The 16466-nt window shown below is 43.1% G+C and overlaps 1 long non-coding RNA gene across 1 annotated transcript; it reads left to right on the top strand.

Annotated features, from left to right (window-relative positions):
* The first annotated feature begins 13110 nt into the window (after window positions 1-13110).
* On the top strand, window positions 13111-16052 carry LOC125920976 (uncharacterized). The gene is made up of 3 exons (XR_007457268.1): window positions 13111-13360; window positions 14381-14434; window positions 15558-16052. It is a non-coding gene; the product is annotated as an uncharacterized LOC125920976 (long non-coding RNA).
* Window positions 16053-16466: the final 414 nt, after the last annotated feature.

Genomic DNA, 16466 nt, shown 5'->3' with positions numbered 1-16466 from the left:
GAGAAGGAGAAGGAGAAGGAGAAGGAGAAGGAGAAGGAGAAGGAGAAAGACATGTCCATTGGTTGACAGACTACATAAGAAAACCAAATATCCCATTTTGGAAACTGGAATAGTAACGTTAACTTTTCAGATAAGAGCTGGTTATCAAAATATGGGTCTTTAGCCCACTTTCATATACTATTTATTTAACATGTACAGCCCACCTGCTTCCAAAAGAATACAAGGTGGCATATGTATCCTAGTGGAAGAGGACACAGTTTCCTTTCAAAAGAGTTACCTTCCATTTTGTATTATATATTTGTAACTATTTTTGTCCCACAAAGACACAGAGAAGAGGTAAAGGGCATATGGTACTTGGTGGCTTCTAACAGACCTAAATCGGCATATGAAAGACTTTGTCCATTTTGCTTACAGCTGAATTTCCAGTTTCTAGAATGGTGTCTGGCACATGATAGATGTTTGATTAATGCTTATTGAAAAAATCCAAACTTTGAACATATTTATTAGTGTCATTTCAGAAAGATGATGACAGACAAGGAAGTCCAGCGTTCCATTTTATCAACTTTCATTAAAATCTTTCCTTTCCCAGGGTGCCTGGGTGGCTCAGTTGGTTGAGGGTCTGACTTTTTGCTCAAGTTATGATCTCATGGTTCATGAGTTCAATCCCCACTTTGGGATCTGTACTGACAGCTCAGAGCCTGGAGCCTGCTTCGGATTCTGTGTCTCCCTCTCTCTGCCCCTCCCCTGCTCATGCTCTGTTTCTCTCAAAAATAAACATTAAAAAAATTTTTTTTTAAATATTTCCTTTCCCAGGGATGGAATTCAATAGTTTCGGACTAAAACCGGTATATATATATTCCCCAATACCTAAGTGACTGACCTCATATGGTGAGGTTGAACACAAAAACCAATCAGAAATGGAAGAGGAGAAATCAGACAAGAGAAGTCACAAACCTATAGAATGAATGGCATTGATAATTTCAAAAGGCACTTGAAAATGGAAATAAATCTAAGGTAGACAACTGACTTATATTTATCTTATCTATGAATTGGCTAAAGTCATATCAATCAAATTATTTTTCAAATACAAATCTCTGCTTCTCCATTTGTAAAACAGGTGAAAATATTCATTGAGGATTGTTGGAGACCCCTCCCACATCCCTCCATTTATACTTAATCTGTATACTGAGCCCTAGGGCCTGTGATTGTGAGCTGGGGATAACTAGTCCTTTAGTTACTCAAAGAAGAAAGTTCTGCCTCCACACAATGGAGCTGGGGAGAGCCTAAAGTTGAGATGAAGCACATACTTATGCTGGTCCATCTATCAGCGCATGTGCTGGCCAGAATTTGACAAAACTCTTTTAGAAAACCTTTGAGTGTAAGTTGCCCGACTGAATCAAGGGTTGAAGTCATTAATGCCCAAGCAAGTACTTACTAAGAGTCAGGTCTGGGGAAAAGGGGTGCCATTCTTGAGCAACGGGACCAGCCCCTCTGATAAGTGTTGTCCAATGCAGTTCACTGTCTCTACAAGTGCTCACTGCCTCTACAAGTGGCACACACTGAATGGAGGAAAGGTGAGGGAGACACTATATTCTGATCTTGGAGAGGCCACTGAGCAGGAAACAAAAGGGAGGGACTCCCCATCAAGTGATGAAAAGGCTGGAATCACACAGGAGACTGTGAGAGGGACTGTGAGGCTTCTGCTAACAACTGGACAAAGAAGGAGAACAGCATGCAGCCGATCCATCTGGGAAAAGATAGAAAAGCAGTCTCCCAGCAGACAGTCCCTTGTACCACCATCACAGGTGAATTCCTCCCAGGTGTCATTTCCCAAGAGCAAATCACAGCCCAAGCTGCTGAAGAAGATACTACAAAATGTCTCTTGTTGGACACTCAGGAGCACAAGACACAATAAGTATTTAAATAAATATTCTTCCTATTATACTGAATAGTGATTATTGATTTATTTCTTGATTGAGCCTCTTTCATAAATTACTTTCTAAGTCAGCAGTACTTGATGTGTTTTGTTCGATGGATACGTAAATGAGAAAGACCTTCCTCATCCACTGTAATACGCACCCTTCCTCTTAGTCTACCTAACTTGCTTTTCCTTCTTTGCGCTTATGGTTACCTGACATATTTTTATTTCATTATTAACTAAATCTTTCCTTGGACTATAAACTTTCTGAGAGCAGGACCTTGTCAGTTTTATACAACCCTCAAAACCTCCATAGCTAAAATATTGCTGGTTCATAGTTGATGCTCCAAAAACATGTATTTGTAGTTGTTGTCAAATGACTCTGCCACACTGTGTCAGTGACCAGACGGCATGTCAGTAAGCAGCAGCCAGCTAACTGGCCAGGTGTCCTCTCTCCACTCTGGGAAATGAATGCTCAGGGTGTATCTATCCTCTTACATGTATAATGAGTTTATAGCATGTACAGGTGGTATTTCAATTCAGTCCTCATCAGAACCATGTGAGGAACACATCACTGTGCCTGTTTTATAGTCTAGGTAACTGAGAAAACAGAAAGTGGCCCATGTTATCCAGCTTCTAGATGACAGGACCCTTTCTCAATCCTACTTCCCACCCAATGTATTTTAAAGAACGCAACAAGTCAGTATTCCCTGACATTTAAGAGCATGGGCTATGGAGTTAGATAGCCGGGCTGGACCTAGACCCTGCCACTGAATCACCAGCTCTCGAATTTGGCTAGTCAGCTTCAGTTTCCTTACCTATAGGACAGGGGGAGAACAAGGCTCTCGCACTAGATTATCATGAGGATTATATGAGTGAGTGTCTATAGAGTTCTTAGCACAGTCCCTGTCGTGGTACACATGTTCAAAAAGGGCTAGCTGCCACTTTTTCTCATCTTAATCACTGTCCTCATCACTATCATCCCAGAGTAACTTATACATTATCATTAGACTAAGTTTAGACATATTAATAAGATAGAATCTGTAGGGGCCAAGGACAGGTCACCCCAAAACATAGCACATTGGCATATTATTTTGAATTGAAGCTACTTGGGAAACAACCAATTCAAGGACACTCTGTCCCCTTAAAAGTGGGAAACAAATTTCCCATATGAGAAATACCCTCCCGGAGCACCTCTCCGTTGGCTAAGCATCTCACTTGATTTCAGCTCAGGCGATGATCTCATGGTGGTGAGATCCTGAGATCGAGCCCCAAGCCCCGTGTTAGGCTTTGTGCTGAATATGGAGCCTGCTTGGGATTCTCTCTGTCTCCCTCTTTTCTGCGCCTCCCCTGCTTTTGTGCATTCTCTCTCTCAAAAATAACATTAAAAAAATAAGAAATGCCTTCCCTGCATTAAGAAGTAAAATGATATCCTTATCACCATAGTGACTTTAAAATTGAGAAAGCTATAGAAACAAATCTTGTTGTTTTTTTTTTCCAATTTGTTAGCCTCAATTCTGCTTACAATTCCTTATTAATTAAAGTTTCCAAGTGCTTGTTTTCTTTTTCCTGTCAATTAATCACAAATTTATTGTCTTTTTGTTTAAAATGTAATGAAAACTTCCTGTCCTGGTCATTTCTTTGGATCTCGGTTTCATTATTGGGCCTCCATGCACATGTACTAAACCTTTTTTTTTTTTCTCCAGTCTCATGTAAATTTAATGCTTAGTCCAGCTGGCAGACCTTGAAGGGTAGAGGAAGAATTTTTCCCTCCCTATAGTACAAATCAGGTTTGACCCTAAGACCTTATTCGTCTCCACAATTGCTGGTATCCCTACCCAGGGAGGGGAAGAATCCATTTCCTTAACTTTACAGTGTTACAGAGCTATCTATCCTCAAAGAGATAAGCAGAAGTCTGTCTAAAATGTATACAATAGTCAATCCACTTCTTTCCATCCTAGGGAAGGGGGAGGATCTGTTCATAGTGTCAAGCATAAACCATAATCCCTCTCCTCTGCGAACTAACATGCACCAATCCTTCCTAACCATATCCAGCCCTAAACCTCCACATGGTCCAGCATCTGGTGATGAAAGTTCACTTAAACTACACGTCTACTCATTTTCAAAACATATAGCCTTCACCTGACACCAGCCCTCCCACACACACACACAAATCTCATTCAGCTACTATTTCACTTATCTCTACCCCATGGATCAAGCGATAGACCTTATACATCCAGAGAACACAACTGTCTGTATAGGTTCTGAGAGTACTCTGGTTACTCGTGTTTGGTAATACTCATACCTGGTAAAACTGTGGATGCAGCTGGCAGACATTTTGTGGGGGGTTAGCTTAGGAACCTCTGGTCCTGAGGAGGGAGGGCTTCATGATTTGGGATTTCCAACTCTATCCAACACACCCCCACTGGATAGTTAGTAAAACTCCTCCTGAATGTCACTGTATTTAATACCTAGTGAGGGTACAGAATGTGTCAGAGTGCATGTCATTATAAAGCCTAGCTGATGGGAAATGGAAAAAAACTGGGATTCCATTTGCTAAGAAAAAAAAAAAAAAAAAGACAATAGCTTGAATTTTTATATTACAGGTTATGAAGTACTTTCAACTTCATAAAACTGTTCCTCTAGGCTGAGTAAATGTGCTATCCCTTTTGCAAAATAAAGAAATTAAAACCAAATGGAAAGCCCCACAAATGGTAGAATGGGTCTTAACCCTAGGCCTCCAATCTCCCACATTTCAAGGAACTTAACCAAGAATTCAATCTAAGAATTTAACACTAGACACTCAGAAGGTATCATCAAATAAGTAGCAATCCTCAATGAGCACCAAGACTACCTGAAGTACTTTTTACTTAACAGAATTGGTCTGTATTTCAGATCTTAAAAGGGAGGTGGCTCCGGAATCTCTATGTAGGAGGGATTAGGGGCAGAGATATGTTTGGAAGGGGGAGCTAGGTGATTTTGCCAGAAACTGCACCAACATGGCAAGCTTCTTACAGTAGGCTTATTTATCTGCGGCGGCTCGTGGGATGATTTTGCAGACACTACTATCTATCAGCAATAATTTGCACATGACTTGATGTACTATTATCAATCACCACATAAGTGATTGCACATTTACAGCAGTACCTGAGAAATCTTTTAAAAAGCCTAGTATGTTTTCTCTCTGATTTTAGAAGATATGTTGTTGTGTTCTTCCATGTGTGGAAAAAATGATGGAGTATTTTTGTTAGGGGTGGAGCAGGGATGTCAGGTAAAGGGCATACAGTTTGAGGACAAATAGACTTCCATTTAACAGGGTTTCTAGAGGCACCTGGGTGGCTCAGTTGGTTAAGCATCTGACTTCAGCTCAGGTCATGATCTCGCAGTTCGTGGGTTCTAGCTGACAGCTCAGAGCCTGGAGCCTGCTTCGGATTTTGTGTCTCCCTCTCTCTCTGCCCCTACTCTACTCGCACTTTCTCTCTCTCTCTCTCTCAAAAATAAATAAACATTAAAAAAAATTTTTTTAAAGGGTTTCTATTCCCAAGCTACTAGACAGTTTAAGAACAAATACATAGACCCTAGAAAAATCTGTAAATCATAACTGAGTCAAAATTTGCTCATGATGTTTTTGTCTTTGTCATTCTTCCTATCATTTGCTCTGTTTTTGGCATCCTGTTCTCTCTTGATTGTCAGTCACTGACACTCACTGATTACATGTTCCCTGGTGTGGTTTGGGGGGCAAGTGATTTGAGTTCAAATCCTGCCTTGGCCACTAGTTAAATACATGACCTGGAGTAAACTACCTAATTTCTTTAGAATACAGTTTCTTAACCTTCAGATTGGAATATTAATACCTACTGTGCAAAATTTTCTTTAGGATGAAAGAAAATGGTATTCACAAAGTGCCTGATACTTGAGAACTCAATAAATAATTGTTTGGAAGAAAACAATATGAGTGAAGTGAAAATTACTACTTTCTGAAGACTAGGGATTGAGTATATTATTTGACAAACATTTTACGATTTTCTCTTTGATATCTCATGAAGGAATTTTTTTTCAGGGCTATGTACATTTCATAAAAATATACCCCCTCTGAACAAAGAAAACCCTTTAAGGTAAAGACTATACACACATAATTAATAAATAAATAAATAATAAAGGTAAAGACTATAAAATACCATCAGATCCTTGGAGGAAATAATACTAATAATAAATTGAAAAAATTATATATTACTATGTGCCTAGTACTCTTCCAAGTACTTTATATATATTTTATAGAGAGACATACAAATATATTTATTAAATATATATATTAAGTAGTTTAATTCTAACAAGGCTATACAATGGGTACTATTATTTTACAGATAAAGGAACTGAGGCACAAGGACATTAAATAACTGCTCAAAATCACATAGCTAGTAAGCGACAGAGCCAGGATTTGAACTCAAACTACTTACATAGGTTGCATGTGAGATAAGATCATCCCAGGGAGACAGGGCTGATCTACTCTCTACAGGTTTTCCCTTTAGGCTCCCAGGCAAAGTGAAACGTGGAGAGGGAGATGGAAAAACCCACAGCAGGACTTTCTCAGGGCCAGTGCCTGTTAGGCTGGGCTATAGCTCCTATTGTCTAAAGGAGCAGGCTTTAGAGCTTGTACTACAATTTCATCTTCCCCTTTCAGATTTCCTTTACAGTAGAAAAGTACAAATACATTTTCAAAGCAGGGGCTGTGGTATCATGACCTCATCACCAGGTGATGCCATGACTCATTTTCCTTGTGAAGATGTTGACAGGGAAGATTCACACTTGAGATTTTGAGAACACCCCAGAGACTAGGTTCCATATTAATTCTGAAAACAGGAGAGGGAAAATATCAGAGATCAGAGAAAGAAATACTGGGGAAAGTGGCAAGGGAGGGCCCCAGGTTAGGATAAATTAGGGCTATTTAATGACATAAGAAAAGCAGATGAATGAACTAGTAACCATATGCATTCTTATCAGGAGGAAGGGCTTGAACAGGTGGTAAAGAGCAGGTTCTATGACTTATTCCCAAATCTAAGGATTTAATCCAGCCAGCGTTCCTGAATTGGACATTGCCTTTTCCTCAAACCAACTATTCTTGTTATTTTTCTCACAATTGTAGGGAAACAGGGAAATCCATCTAGAATGTTCCATGGATGTCATACTAGTTGTTTTGGTTATATTCTAAAAACACGTCATACTATTTATGCCACGTAGTTCACTGGAGGAATTTAGTGACAGTGCTCATCATGGTACGAAGAACCAGCACACCTCCCGCTTTGTGGTTCTGAAGGGTGAAACACTGCACCATTTGGAGCCACCAAAGAAAGAAAGTTCCCTCTTCTCTGTTTTTGAAACTGAGCAGGCAAATTCTACAACTTCTGAATTAATCTGTATGAGCTGTCTGGGGATTTATGATAATCTGATCTTCGAGCCAGAATAATTAGGCTGACTTTGGTAAAAATAAGGAAATATTAAGTCTGACTCTGATCTTGAGGTAAATGAAAATTACTTTCCTTTCGAGGCATAGACAATGATGAGATGTGCCATAATCCTCTCATAAGTGATATCACATGACCCAAAGAGCCACCCAGGGCAACAGGTCTGCCTGGCAGTGTGAAATTGAGAGCTTTAAAACAGAGAGCTTTACAGATGTGTCACAACCTGGAGCGGCCTTGGAGAAGGTCCTGAGCTTGAGGCTCCCCGGAAGGAAGGGGGATGTCACCACTCTTCCCTCAGTTCCCATAGACCCATCGGAAGTCAGTGATTCCCCATATTCCTGTGTCTGCTCAGGACAAGACCCAAGACTAGGAATAAAATATTCCAGGGCAGTCCAGTAAGCATCTTTCCCTTGTGGCTGGGGCAGCTCAATAGCTCCAGGCTAGAACAATTCCCTACTTTCTATCCAGGCTGAACTCACAGTTAAGTCACATATAAAAGCCCAGTGATCTTGGGGACCCTGGCTGGCTCAGTCAGTAGAGTGTGAGACTCTTGTTCTCAGGGTTGTAAATTTGAGCCCCGCGTTGGGTGTAGAGATCACTTAAAAATAAAATCTTAAGGGAAAAGAAAGCCCTTTGAGCTCAAAACGGTAATGCTAGTACCTCTGCAGCCTCTGTGTGTTGTCATCAGCCTGTGGAGAATTAAGGTAACGATGGGGGTGCTGGCAGCAGGAGCAGAGGGGGTACCCAAGGAGAACCTAGACAAAGATTCTCCTTTTATCGAAAGTCTGAAATTCCACCTTGAAACATTATTCCCTTATTCCCTTATTATTATGCGCTGAAAGCTAACACTATAGACACCCTCTTAATCGGTCTGCCTTCCACTCTCTACCACACCTTTTAGCAGATTAAGCAGAAATAGAATTAGGTCTTACCATTTGCCCACTTCCACCAGTCTGAACCTCCCTATGCCCCTCCCAAAACACTTTAAGTATTCCTGTTGCTTATCACACTAGAAAGTCATGCATTGTTATAGCATAAGAAATTTGTGCAATGGACCCAGTCTGCCCTTCCAGCTTCTCCCATGAACACACCCTTTACTTTAGCCAATTAATTCACATGCTGCTTACTGAACACTCACCTCACTCCCTGAGTTCCCTGACTTCACATATGATGTAGCCCCCCTCAAACATTTCTGTCCTGTGTCTGCTGAAACCTTGCACACCCTTCATGACTCATCCCAACCCTCACCTCCTTGGCAGGAGGAGAATTTCCTTGCACCATCCTAAATGAACAGTCCAGAGTTTTTTCTGCAAAGGGACAGATAGTAATTTTTTTCTTTCTTTTCTTTGGCTTTCTGAGACAGTTGAGTCTGTCTCAACTCTTCAGTCTGTCATTGTAGTGTGAAAAAACAATAGGTGCTACATAAATGAATGAGCATGGCTGTGCTCCAATAAAACTTTATTTATGAACACTGGAATTTGAATTGCATATAACTTTAAAGTGTCACAAAATGTTACTCTTGATTTTCTCTCAACCACTTAAAAATGTAGGAAAAACACACTCTTAGCCCATAAGCTGTAGTTTGCCAATCTCTGGGGCAAGATATACCATTACATTAAGCTCCCACATCATCCTTGGTTGTATTTTTATTATTATTATTATTATTTTTTGTATTGCAGTTATTGGAGTACTTGTTCCCCAAACTCCATTATTTTATAAGCTTTTTGAGGGCAGGAAGATTGTCTTATTAGTAGAGGCTGTGATATGGTGACTTCTATTAAGAAATATAGGGGCGCCTGGGTGGCTCGGTCGGTTAAGTGTCTGACTTCGGCTCAGGTCATGATCTCGCGGTCTGTGGGTTCGAGCCCCGCGTCGGGCTCTGTGCTGACAGCTCAGAGCCTGGAGCCTGTTTCGGATTCTCTGTCTCCCTCTCTCTCTGCTCCTCCTCTGTTCACGCTCTGTCTCTCTCTGTCTCAAAAATAAATAAACGTTAAAAAAAAAAATTTAAGAAATATATATTTGGTCTTTGTCCCATTTCTGGCACTGAGTTCCTAAAACCTTGTAAATTTCCTGCAATGACTGCAATAAAGGTGTCTTTTTGTTATGTTACTGAGATGACTTTTGGAGAGCACCTAAAGATGGGGCTGGTTGCCTGGAGAACCACCAAGTGATTTGAGGGTTGGAACTTTGAGTTCCATGCCCCCTGACCTCTGGGGAGAAGAGGCAAGGCTGGAGGTTGAATTCAGCACCAATGGCCAAAGATTTGATCAATTGTGCTTAGGGAATGAGGCCTCCATAAAAATGCAAAAGATCAGAGTTTCAAGAGTTTCTTCTAGGTTTCTGAGTGTGTGGAGGTTTGCAGAGAGAGGCACATTCAGAAAGGGCATGGAAGCCCTGTGCCCTTTCCCCAAGCCTTGTGGGTTTCTTCCTTCTGGCTGTTCCTGAGTTACATCCTTTTATAATAAACCAATGATCCAGTGAGTAAACAGTTTTCTTGAGTTCTACCAGCCACTCTAGCAAATTAATTGAACCCAAGGAGGGGGTCAGGGAACCTCTGACTTGCAGACAGCTGGTGAGAAGTGCAGGTAACAACCTGAGCTTGTCATTGGTGTCTGAAGTGGGAGCCAATTTCTTGGGACTGAAACTTTTACCTGTGGAATCCATGCTCTCTCCGGATACATAGTGTCAGAATTGAGTTAAATTGTAGGACGCTCAGCTGGTGTCCAGAGAACTGGGGTTGCAATAGGGAAGCCCCACCCCCACAGTGGAATTGGGTTCAAGACCCTTTAAGAGGCTAACATTTATTGGTCACTTTGTTGCAGGCACTGAGCCAAATGTTTTACCTGGAAAATACCATAATAATTTGATAAGGCAGGTTTTATTATTTTTTAGTGAGGACACTATAGTATTATTTTCACAGTGAGGAAAATCATAGACTGAAAATGAGCTCACAGGGCAACTTAGAGCGCAAAGGCAGAGGCACTTCCTGGGCAGGTGAGTTTCAGAGAACTGAGAAATGTGTGGCACTGAAGCTTGCCTACCTTAGAAGGGTTTCTGTCCTGCTATCCCTTAGCTGCCTGCTCAACTCAAAGGGTGCACAAAGACACTCAGACCTGAATCCAGGTATCACACGCGGCTTGAGCAGAAATACAGGGCAGAAGTGAGCGGTGGGCAAATGCACTGCACGGAGAACTGCTGAGCCCCAGGGGAAGGGCCTCGCCTGTGAGCCAGCAGCAAACCAGCTGCACTCCCAGAAGAAGAGAAATGAGCTGCAGCTGGGAGGACATTTGTGGGAGAGAAAAAAAGACTTTTTTTTTAACCATCAGAACTGAGCAGGTTGTTTATGTGTGAAAGCTTTTGTGGAACCAAGTTAGAAGGTGCTAAGTCACTAGACAAAAGATCACACCCTCCAGCTCGAGATACCTGCCTCCAGGGACTGTTTCTAACAAGTCTCAGGTCTCAGTGAGGACAAGGAAGTGAAAGACATCTGGATTAGCTGAGTGAACACTGCGACTTGGTAGGGGGAGGGGAAAGGGCTCTTTAAATCCCCAGGGCTGTTCTATCAGTGAGAAAGAAAAGACAAGGAGGAAATGCTGTTCACAGTTCTGCTGCTCAACTTTGACCACCAAGAGCTGGGTGGCAGTGTTCATCCCCGCCCCAGATCTGCCAATCAGGATCTGCATTTTCACCAATTCTCTGCGCATCACAGTGTGAAAGGTACTGGCCTACGACATCCAGACGAAACGTACCTGTCCCAGGAAATCCACAGTTCCTTCTGAATATTTCTTTACACAAAAGTATAATTTCAGAGGTGCTTCTATTATGAAGCTCATAGAAATAAGAAGCAGCAGGTAGAGCAGCAGAAGCCATGGCTTAGCTATCAGGAGACAAGGACTATAAACATGATACATCGCAAACTTGCAACCTCCTGGAAGTCTTTTCACTTCTCTGGACCTCAGTTTCTGTGTCTGTACATTAAGGGAGTTGACAGGAAGATTTAAGACTCAAACATTCAAAGTCTCAGCGTCCTAGTTGTGTACACATGTATATATGTTCCATTTTCCTATTTCCCTAGAAAAGAAAGCCTTCAGAGAATTGACTATCATCCAATCCTACTACCTGCAATGGACAAGGTCTCCACCACACACTGTCACTTACTTTCTAAAGTTAGTTATATACATTGAACATATCATGAGACTAAGTTCATTCTCAAATGTGCTAATCCCCAGAGGGGATCACCAACCTAGGGGAGCACAGAGTTTGTCCACTGACCAGTCTCCCATGCACCAAGACTCTTAACTGTACAATTCAGGATGACTTTCCTTACATGCTTCTATGAACTAGTAACAATGCACCTCATCAAAACAGACACCACCTTCCTTTAGGCACCGAATTCCAACCCTTTGAGAATGCAGGAACATATCATTCCTCAGTCAGCAAAAAACCGCCTCTTCCCCACCTTCCCTAAAGCCTTTTTGCAGGAGAGTGAAGCCATTCTAAAGGAACACCTTACTTTACAATTTTCAAAACGTCATTGTCAGTCCGTGTGGAAAATCTAAATGAAATTTACTAGTGGGGTGGAGGGGAACCAACGCTGCTAAAAATAAACAAATGCAGTTTACTCATCCTCTGCCACAGTGGGTTCAACCTTTTTAACCAAGAAAGAGAGGTCAGAAAAACAGAGAAAGAGAGAACTCTAAGTCCCATCAGCTTCCTACCCTCCTCACTAGTGCAGCTCATCTTCTGCAGCTCTTCTATTCTCCAGGTCCCTTCACAGTCTCTGACTCCAGGGCGGGGCCCATTCAGGCCCTAGAGTAGCTAATAACCACCTCAGCTCTCCCTTTCTCTTCCCTGCAGCTCTCGGGTCAGGTGGATCTGTGGTCACTTACAGCCAAAGACAAAGTCCATCACAGAGTGTGTTCAATGTTCAATGTTCAAAGTGTTCAATGTTCAATGCATATTGTTAAAGTAAATTTCTAGGCTCAAGATGGCGGCGCTCCTGCCCTTGGAGCCATGTCAGCAAACAGTTTTTATGGCCCTGTAAATGCTCCACTTGACCAGAAACAGTGTATCCAGTCAGCCCATCTCCGAACGTAAAGCGAAGGCTGGTATCCATGTCTATTTCCTTGTTCCTCATTCCTTATCCTGTAAAAGCTTCCCGCTTTCCTCCCCATTTTGCAGTTACCTGGAATCCTTGAGACCAGAGACTGCTGGCCTCATGAAGGGTTCAATAAAGTCTGTTTGTAACACCTAAATGACTTCTTCAATCATTTTTTAACAGTATTATTGAATGAATGAATGAATGAATGAATGAATACCGGCCGGCACCATGCATTTCCAGGTTAAGACAAAATCTCACACCAAGTCTAAACTTGGCCACACCTCCAGAAGTCATCTCATTTCCTCCCACCTGCTTCAGGTACCCTCCTTCCCTTAATTGTCTACGGAGTCCGCATTTCATCGCGGTCTGAAATGGAAAGTTCAAATGAAGAAGCCTAAGAAACTTTTTTTTCTTTTTTAATAATTTAGGATCATCGTCTCTGGCCCTGACCTAGCTGGTTTTCTCACGTCTGCTACACTCCAATCAAGGCATTCCTATTTACTTTCCAAAGGTCTTTGCCTGCTGACAAGCCTTCCTCCTCTTCCGGTGCTGCGCGCCCGAGGAATGCTAATATGCTCTTGGCTGCCTCCAAGCAAGGAAAAACTGGGAGGGACAAGAATGCCTTCCAGTTGACCCAGCTTTCTCTCCCGTCCTTCCCCACCCACTGAGTAACCTTGACGTGACAGAGGGCCCAGTCCCCGCAAGCAGGCTGCTGCCGCTCCTGCGGCAGGCGGGAGTGGAGGCCAACAGACTAATGAAGGGCGAGGGAGGGAGCCCACGCGGCGCCCCTGGCTGCTCCTCCACCGTGGACAGGCCCGGGGCTTTTGTTCTCCGAGCCACCGAAAGAAGCAATTACCGCGCAAACAGGAGTTTGCGGAGGTTGGTTAGAACAGCGATCCGCGGCGAAGCCAGCAGCAGTACGCCTCCCCCGAGGGCGGGGCGTTGGGGAGAGGCGGTGCGGTCCTAGCCACGCCCCGTAGCCAGGCCCCGCCCTCCGCGCCCGCAGCCCTGCCCGAAGGCGGAGGCTCAGGGCGGGGGCGCGGGGCGGGGCCGGCGGCGGTAGCCGGGGAGAAACAAAGGGATGAGGTCACCCTGAAGAGAGGCCGGAGGGAACGCCTAAAGGGTGCGGAGGAGGAGTAGCGGAGCAAGGCCGTGGGACGGAAACCCGAGTCCAAGTGCTGGGGGGAGGGGCCGGAAGACAAAGGCTGAGCTACGACGCCCCACTTGGGGAAGGGAGAACCGGCGCACGGTTGTAGGTGCTGGGAGAAACGGAGTGCCGAGAGACCAGATAGGAGCAGCTCTCCTGAGGAAAAATTTTAAAAGTTTGCTTAAACCCTGCCCGGTGCTCCCCACTATGCTGTTCCGCAAACTCCCACGATTTTTGCCAGTTCTTTGAATTGCATGATTTTTTTTTAAGTCTGGGGTGGGGCACCTGGGTGGCTCAGTCGGTTGAGTATGTTGAGCACCCCACCTCGCCTCAGGTCCGGATCTCTGGGTTTGTGAGTTTGAGCCCCTCATGGGGATCACTGCCTTCAGCCTGTTAGCGGGGAGCCCGCTTCAAATAATCTGTCCCCCTTTCTCTGTCCCTTCCCCGCTTGCGCTCCCCCCAAAAATAAGTATTAAAAAATAAAATATTAGAAAAAGTCTGGGGTGCTCTAAGGATGGATTCCTGAATCTGAAGAAGTATGCAATGCAGTTTGTTTATATGATTATATGATTATTCTGTTAAATGTCCATAGCTTTACTAAGAATGTAAGAGGTGACCATTACTCTGCAAGAGATTAAATGTTACTAGACTGCGGCATTGTAGGAAAAAAAGAGAAAGAAAAGAAACACCTAACATGCAAATGGTGCCACGGTTGAGGAATTCTGTAACACCTCTTCTCTTTCGTTAATCAGGTTAATACCCATCACTCTAGCCAGGATAAATATTTTGAAGACAAGAGGCAAAAGGTTAGTAAGATTTTTTTGAAAGAAGGCTGAAGGCGTGGTTCTGAACGACCAAGAGATGGGGTTGGAACAGAACTCTCAGGAGGCATTGCCACCCAGGTGTGGGGAGCTGAGTGGAGAAGAATTATTGACCTATCTTTGGTTTTGTCTGGGCTAACATTGAGGCAGGTCATCAAAGGAGCAAGTGTGCACCTCATTATATACCAACTACCATTCTAGGCCACTCTTGCACTTGGTTAACCTGATACCCAACAGTAAGTTCGCTGAGGGCAGGGGCTTTGGTTGGCCACTTCAACATCAGTTCCTAGCATAGTTGATAGGACATAGTGGGAGCTCCATAAATATTTGTGAAGGAAATAAATGAATTGCCACAATCATACCACATAATCTCCCCTCTTCCCTACAAACTGACCAGTACCCAAGAGGCCTTGGATCAATTTTGCCATCTGGTGGTAAATCTGGGTAATTGACAAAATCTCTTACCCCCTGTTCCTTTTGTCTGGGGTTGGTGAACAGACACCCGGTAAGTGTTTCTCCCTAGACCTAAGTAACTCACCTTTCCTATGCTTTCACTTCAGGTCACCACCTGCTCACATAAACCACTTATTTCCTCCTTGAGCTTCTTTTTCGCTGTTTGTCCCTGCCCTAAACTCCCCCCACCCCCAATGGCATTTCTTCTAGTTTTTGCCCAATCAGCATGAGAAATTTCCTTTTTATCCCCCCCTTCTCATTCCTCAAGAGAATCCCACTATGACCCAAAGTTGTTTGATAAACAAGAATTTTGCTATAATTTTCATTCTCACGACTGTTGAGTGGGGTAGCAAAACACCAGAAAAGTTGTGTGTTTGTACATGTTTTTTTTAAATGAAATTAAATATAAAAAACTGTTTCTGTTCCCTTCCAAAATGCAGTAACATTATTGTTTTCTCCTCTGCTTCCATTACACATGTACAGAATCTCAGCTACATTGGCTTAACCTGAATTTTATAGACAGGTCTAGAAATCTTCAGATGACTTTATTTCTGTGCAAAAGCATTTTAAGTTTCAAATTCAACATTGTATTTTTGGAATATACTCCATTTGTTTTTTTTTTTAAGGACTTTTTTTTAATGTTTATTTTTGACAGAGAGAGAGACATGAGCGGGGGAAGGGCAGAGAGAGAGGGAGACAGAATCTGAAGCAGGCTCCAGGCTCTGAGCTGTCAGCGCAAAGCCCCACGCGGGGCTCGAACTCACAGACCTCGAGATCACGACCTGAGCCGAAGTCACACTCAACCGACTGAGCCACCCAGGTGCCCCAGGAATATTCTCCATTTGTAACTAGGAAATTGCTCACTTTTTCCAAGAAGCCGTTATCCAAAAGGCTTTCCACTAAGACACTAATACTTTTACTTTTTGGGGAGTTGGGAAAGACTGATACTGTTTCCATTATTACAAAACTGGGGTTTAGGGTAAATTCAATGATTTTGCCCCAAAGACAATGTCAGATTAGCCCCCCAAAAAAGTGCTCTTTCATCGAGATTAGGGTTTCCAAATTCCAGCATACATATTACCAGCAGGATGTTTGTGTAAATCAGATTCATGGCCCCACCTCCCACCATGCTCACAGAGGGAGTCTGGTGTAGAACCAGCTGTAGAGCACCTGAAATGCATTTTAATAAATCCCCTAGTGGGCTTTGACCACAATAAGGACTATAATCTGACCACACTCCTGTTTGGAAATAGTTCCCTTGATTTTATTGAAAATGTCGGTAGTAAGCAACAGTCAGAATTTTCTATTCCTACTCCCATTGCCTGCTGATTTGGGAGACAATTGGCACTCACCCACACACATGACCAGGAATTCCTATTCTAAATTCCAGCATCACGGACACACTGAACACAGTCATGAAACCTAGAAGAGGTCATCAAACCATGTCATTTCACAGCCATAGGAACTGAGGCCTAGAGGTGAAGCAGTCACTGGTAGAGCTGGGGCTAACCTTCATCACCTCCTGTGTTTTTGTTTTGAGTCCCCAAGGTCACAGAGAATGAGA

This window comes from Panthera uncia, chromosome C2, assembly GCF_023721935.1.
Source record: "Panthera uncia isolate 11264 chromosome C2, Puncia_PCG_1.0, whole genome shotgun sequence".
NCBI lineage: Eukaryota > Metazoa > Chordata > Mammalia > Carnivora > Felidae > Panthera > Panthera uncia.
The sequence above is the reverse complement of the archived record's forward strand: the minus strand, read 5'-3'. Positions and strand labels throughout refer to the sequence as shown.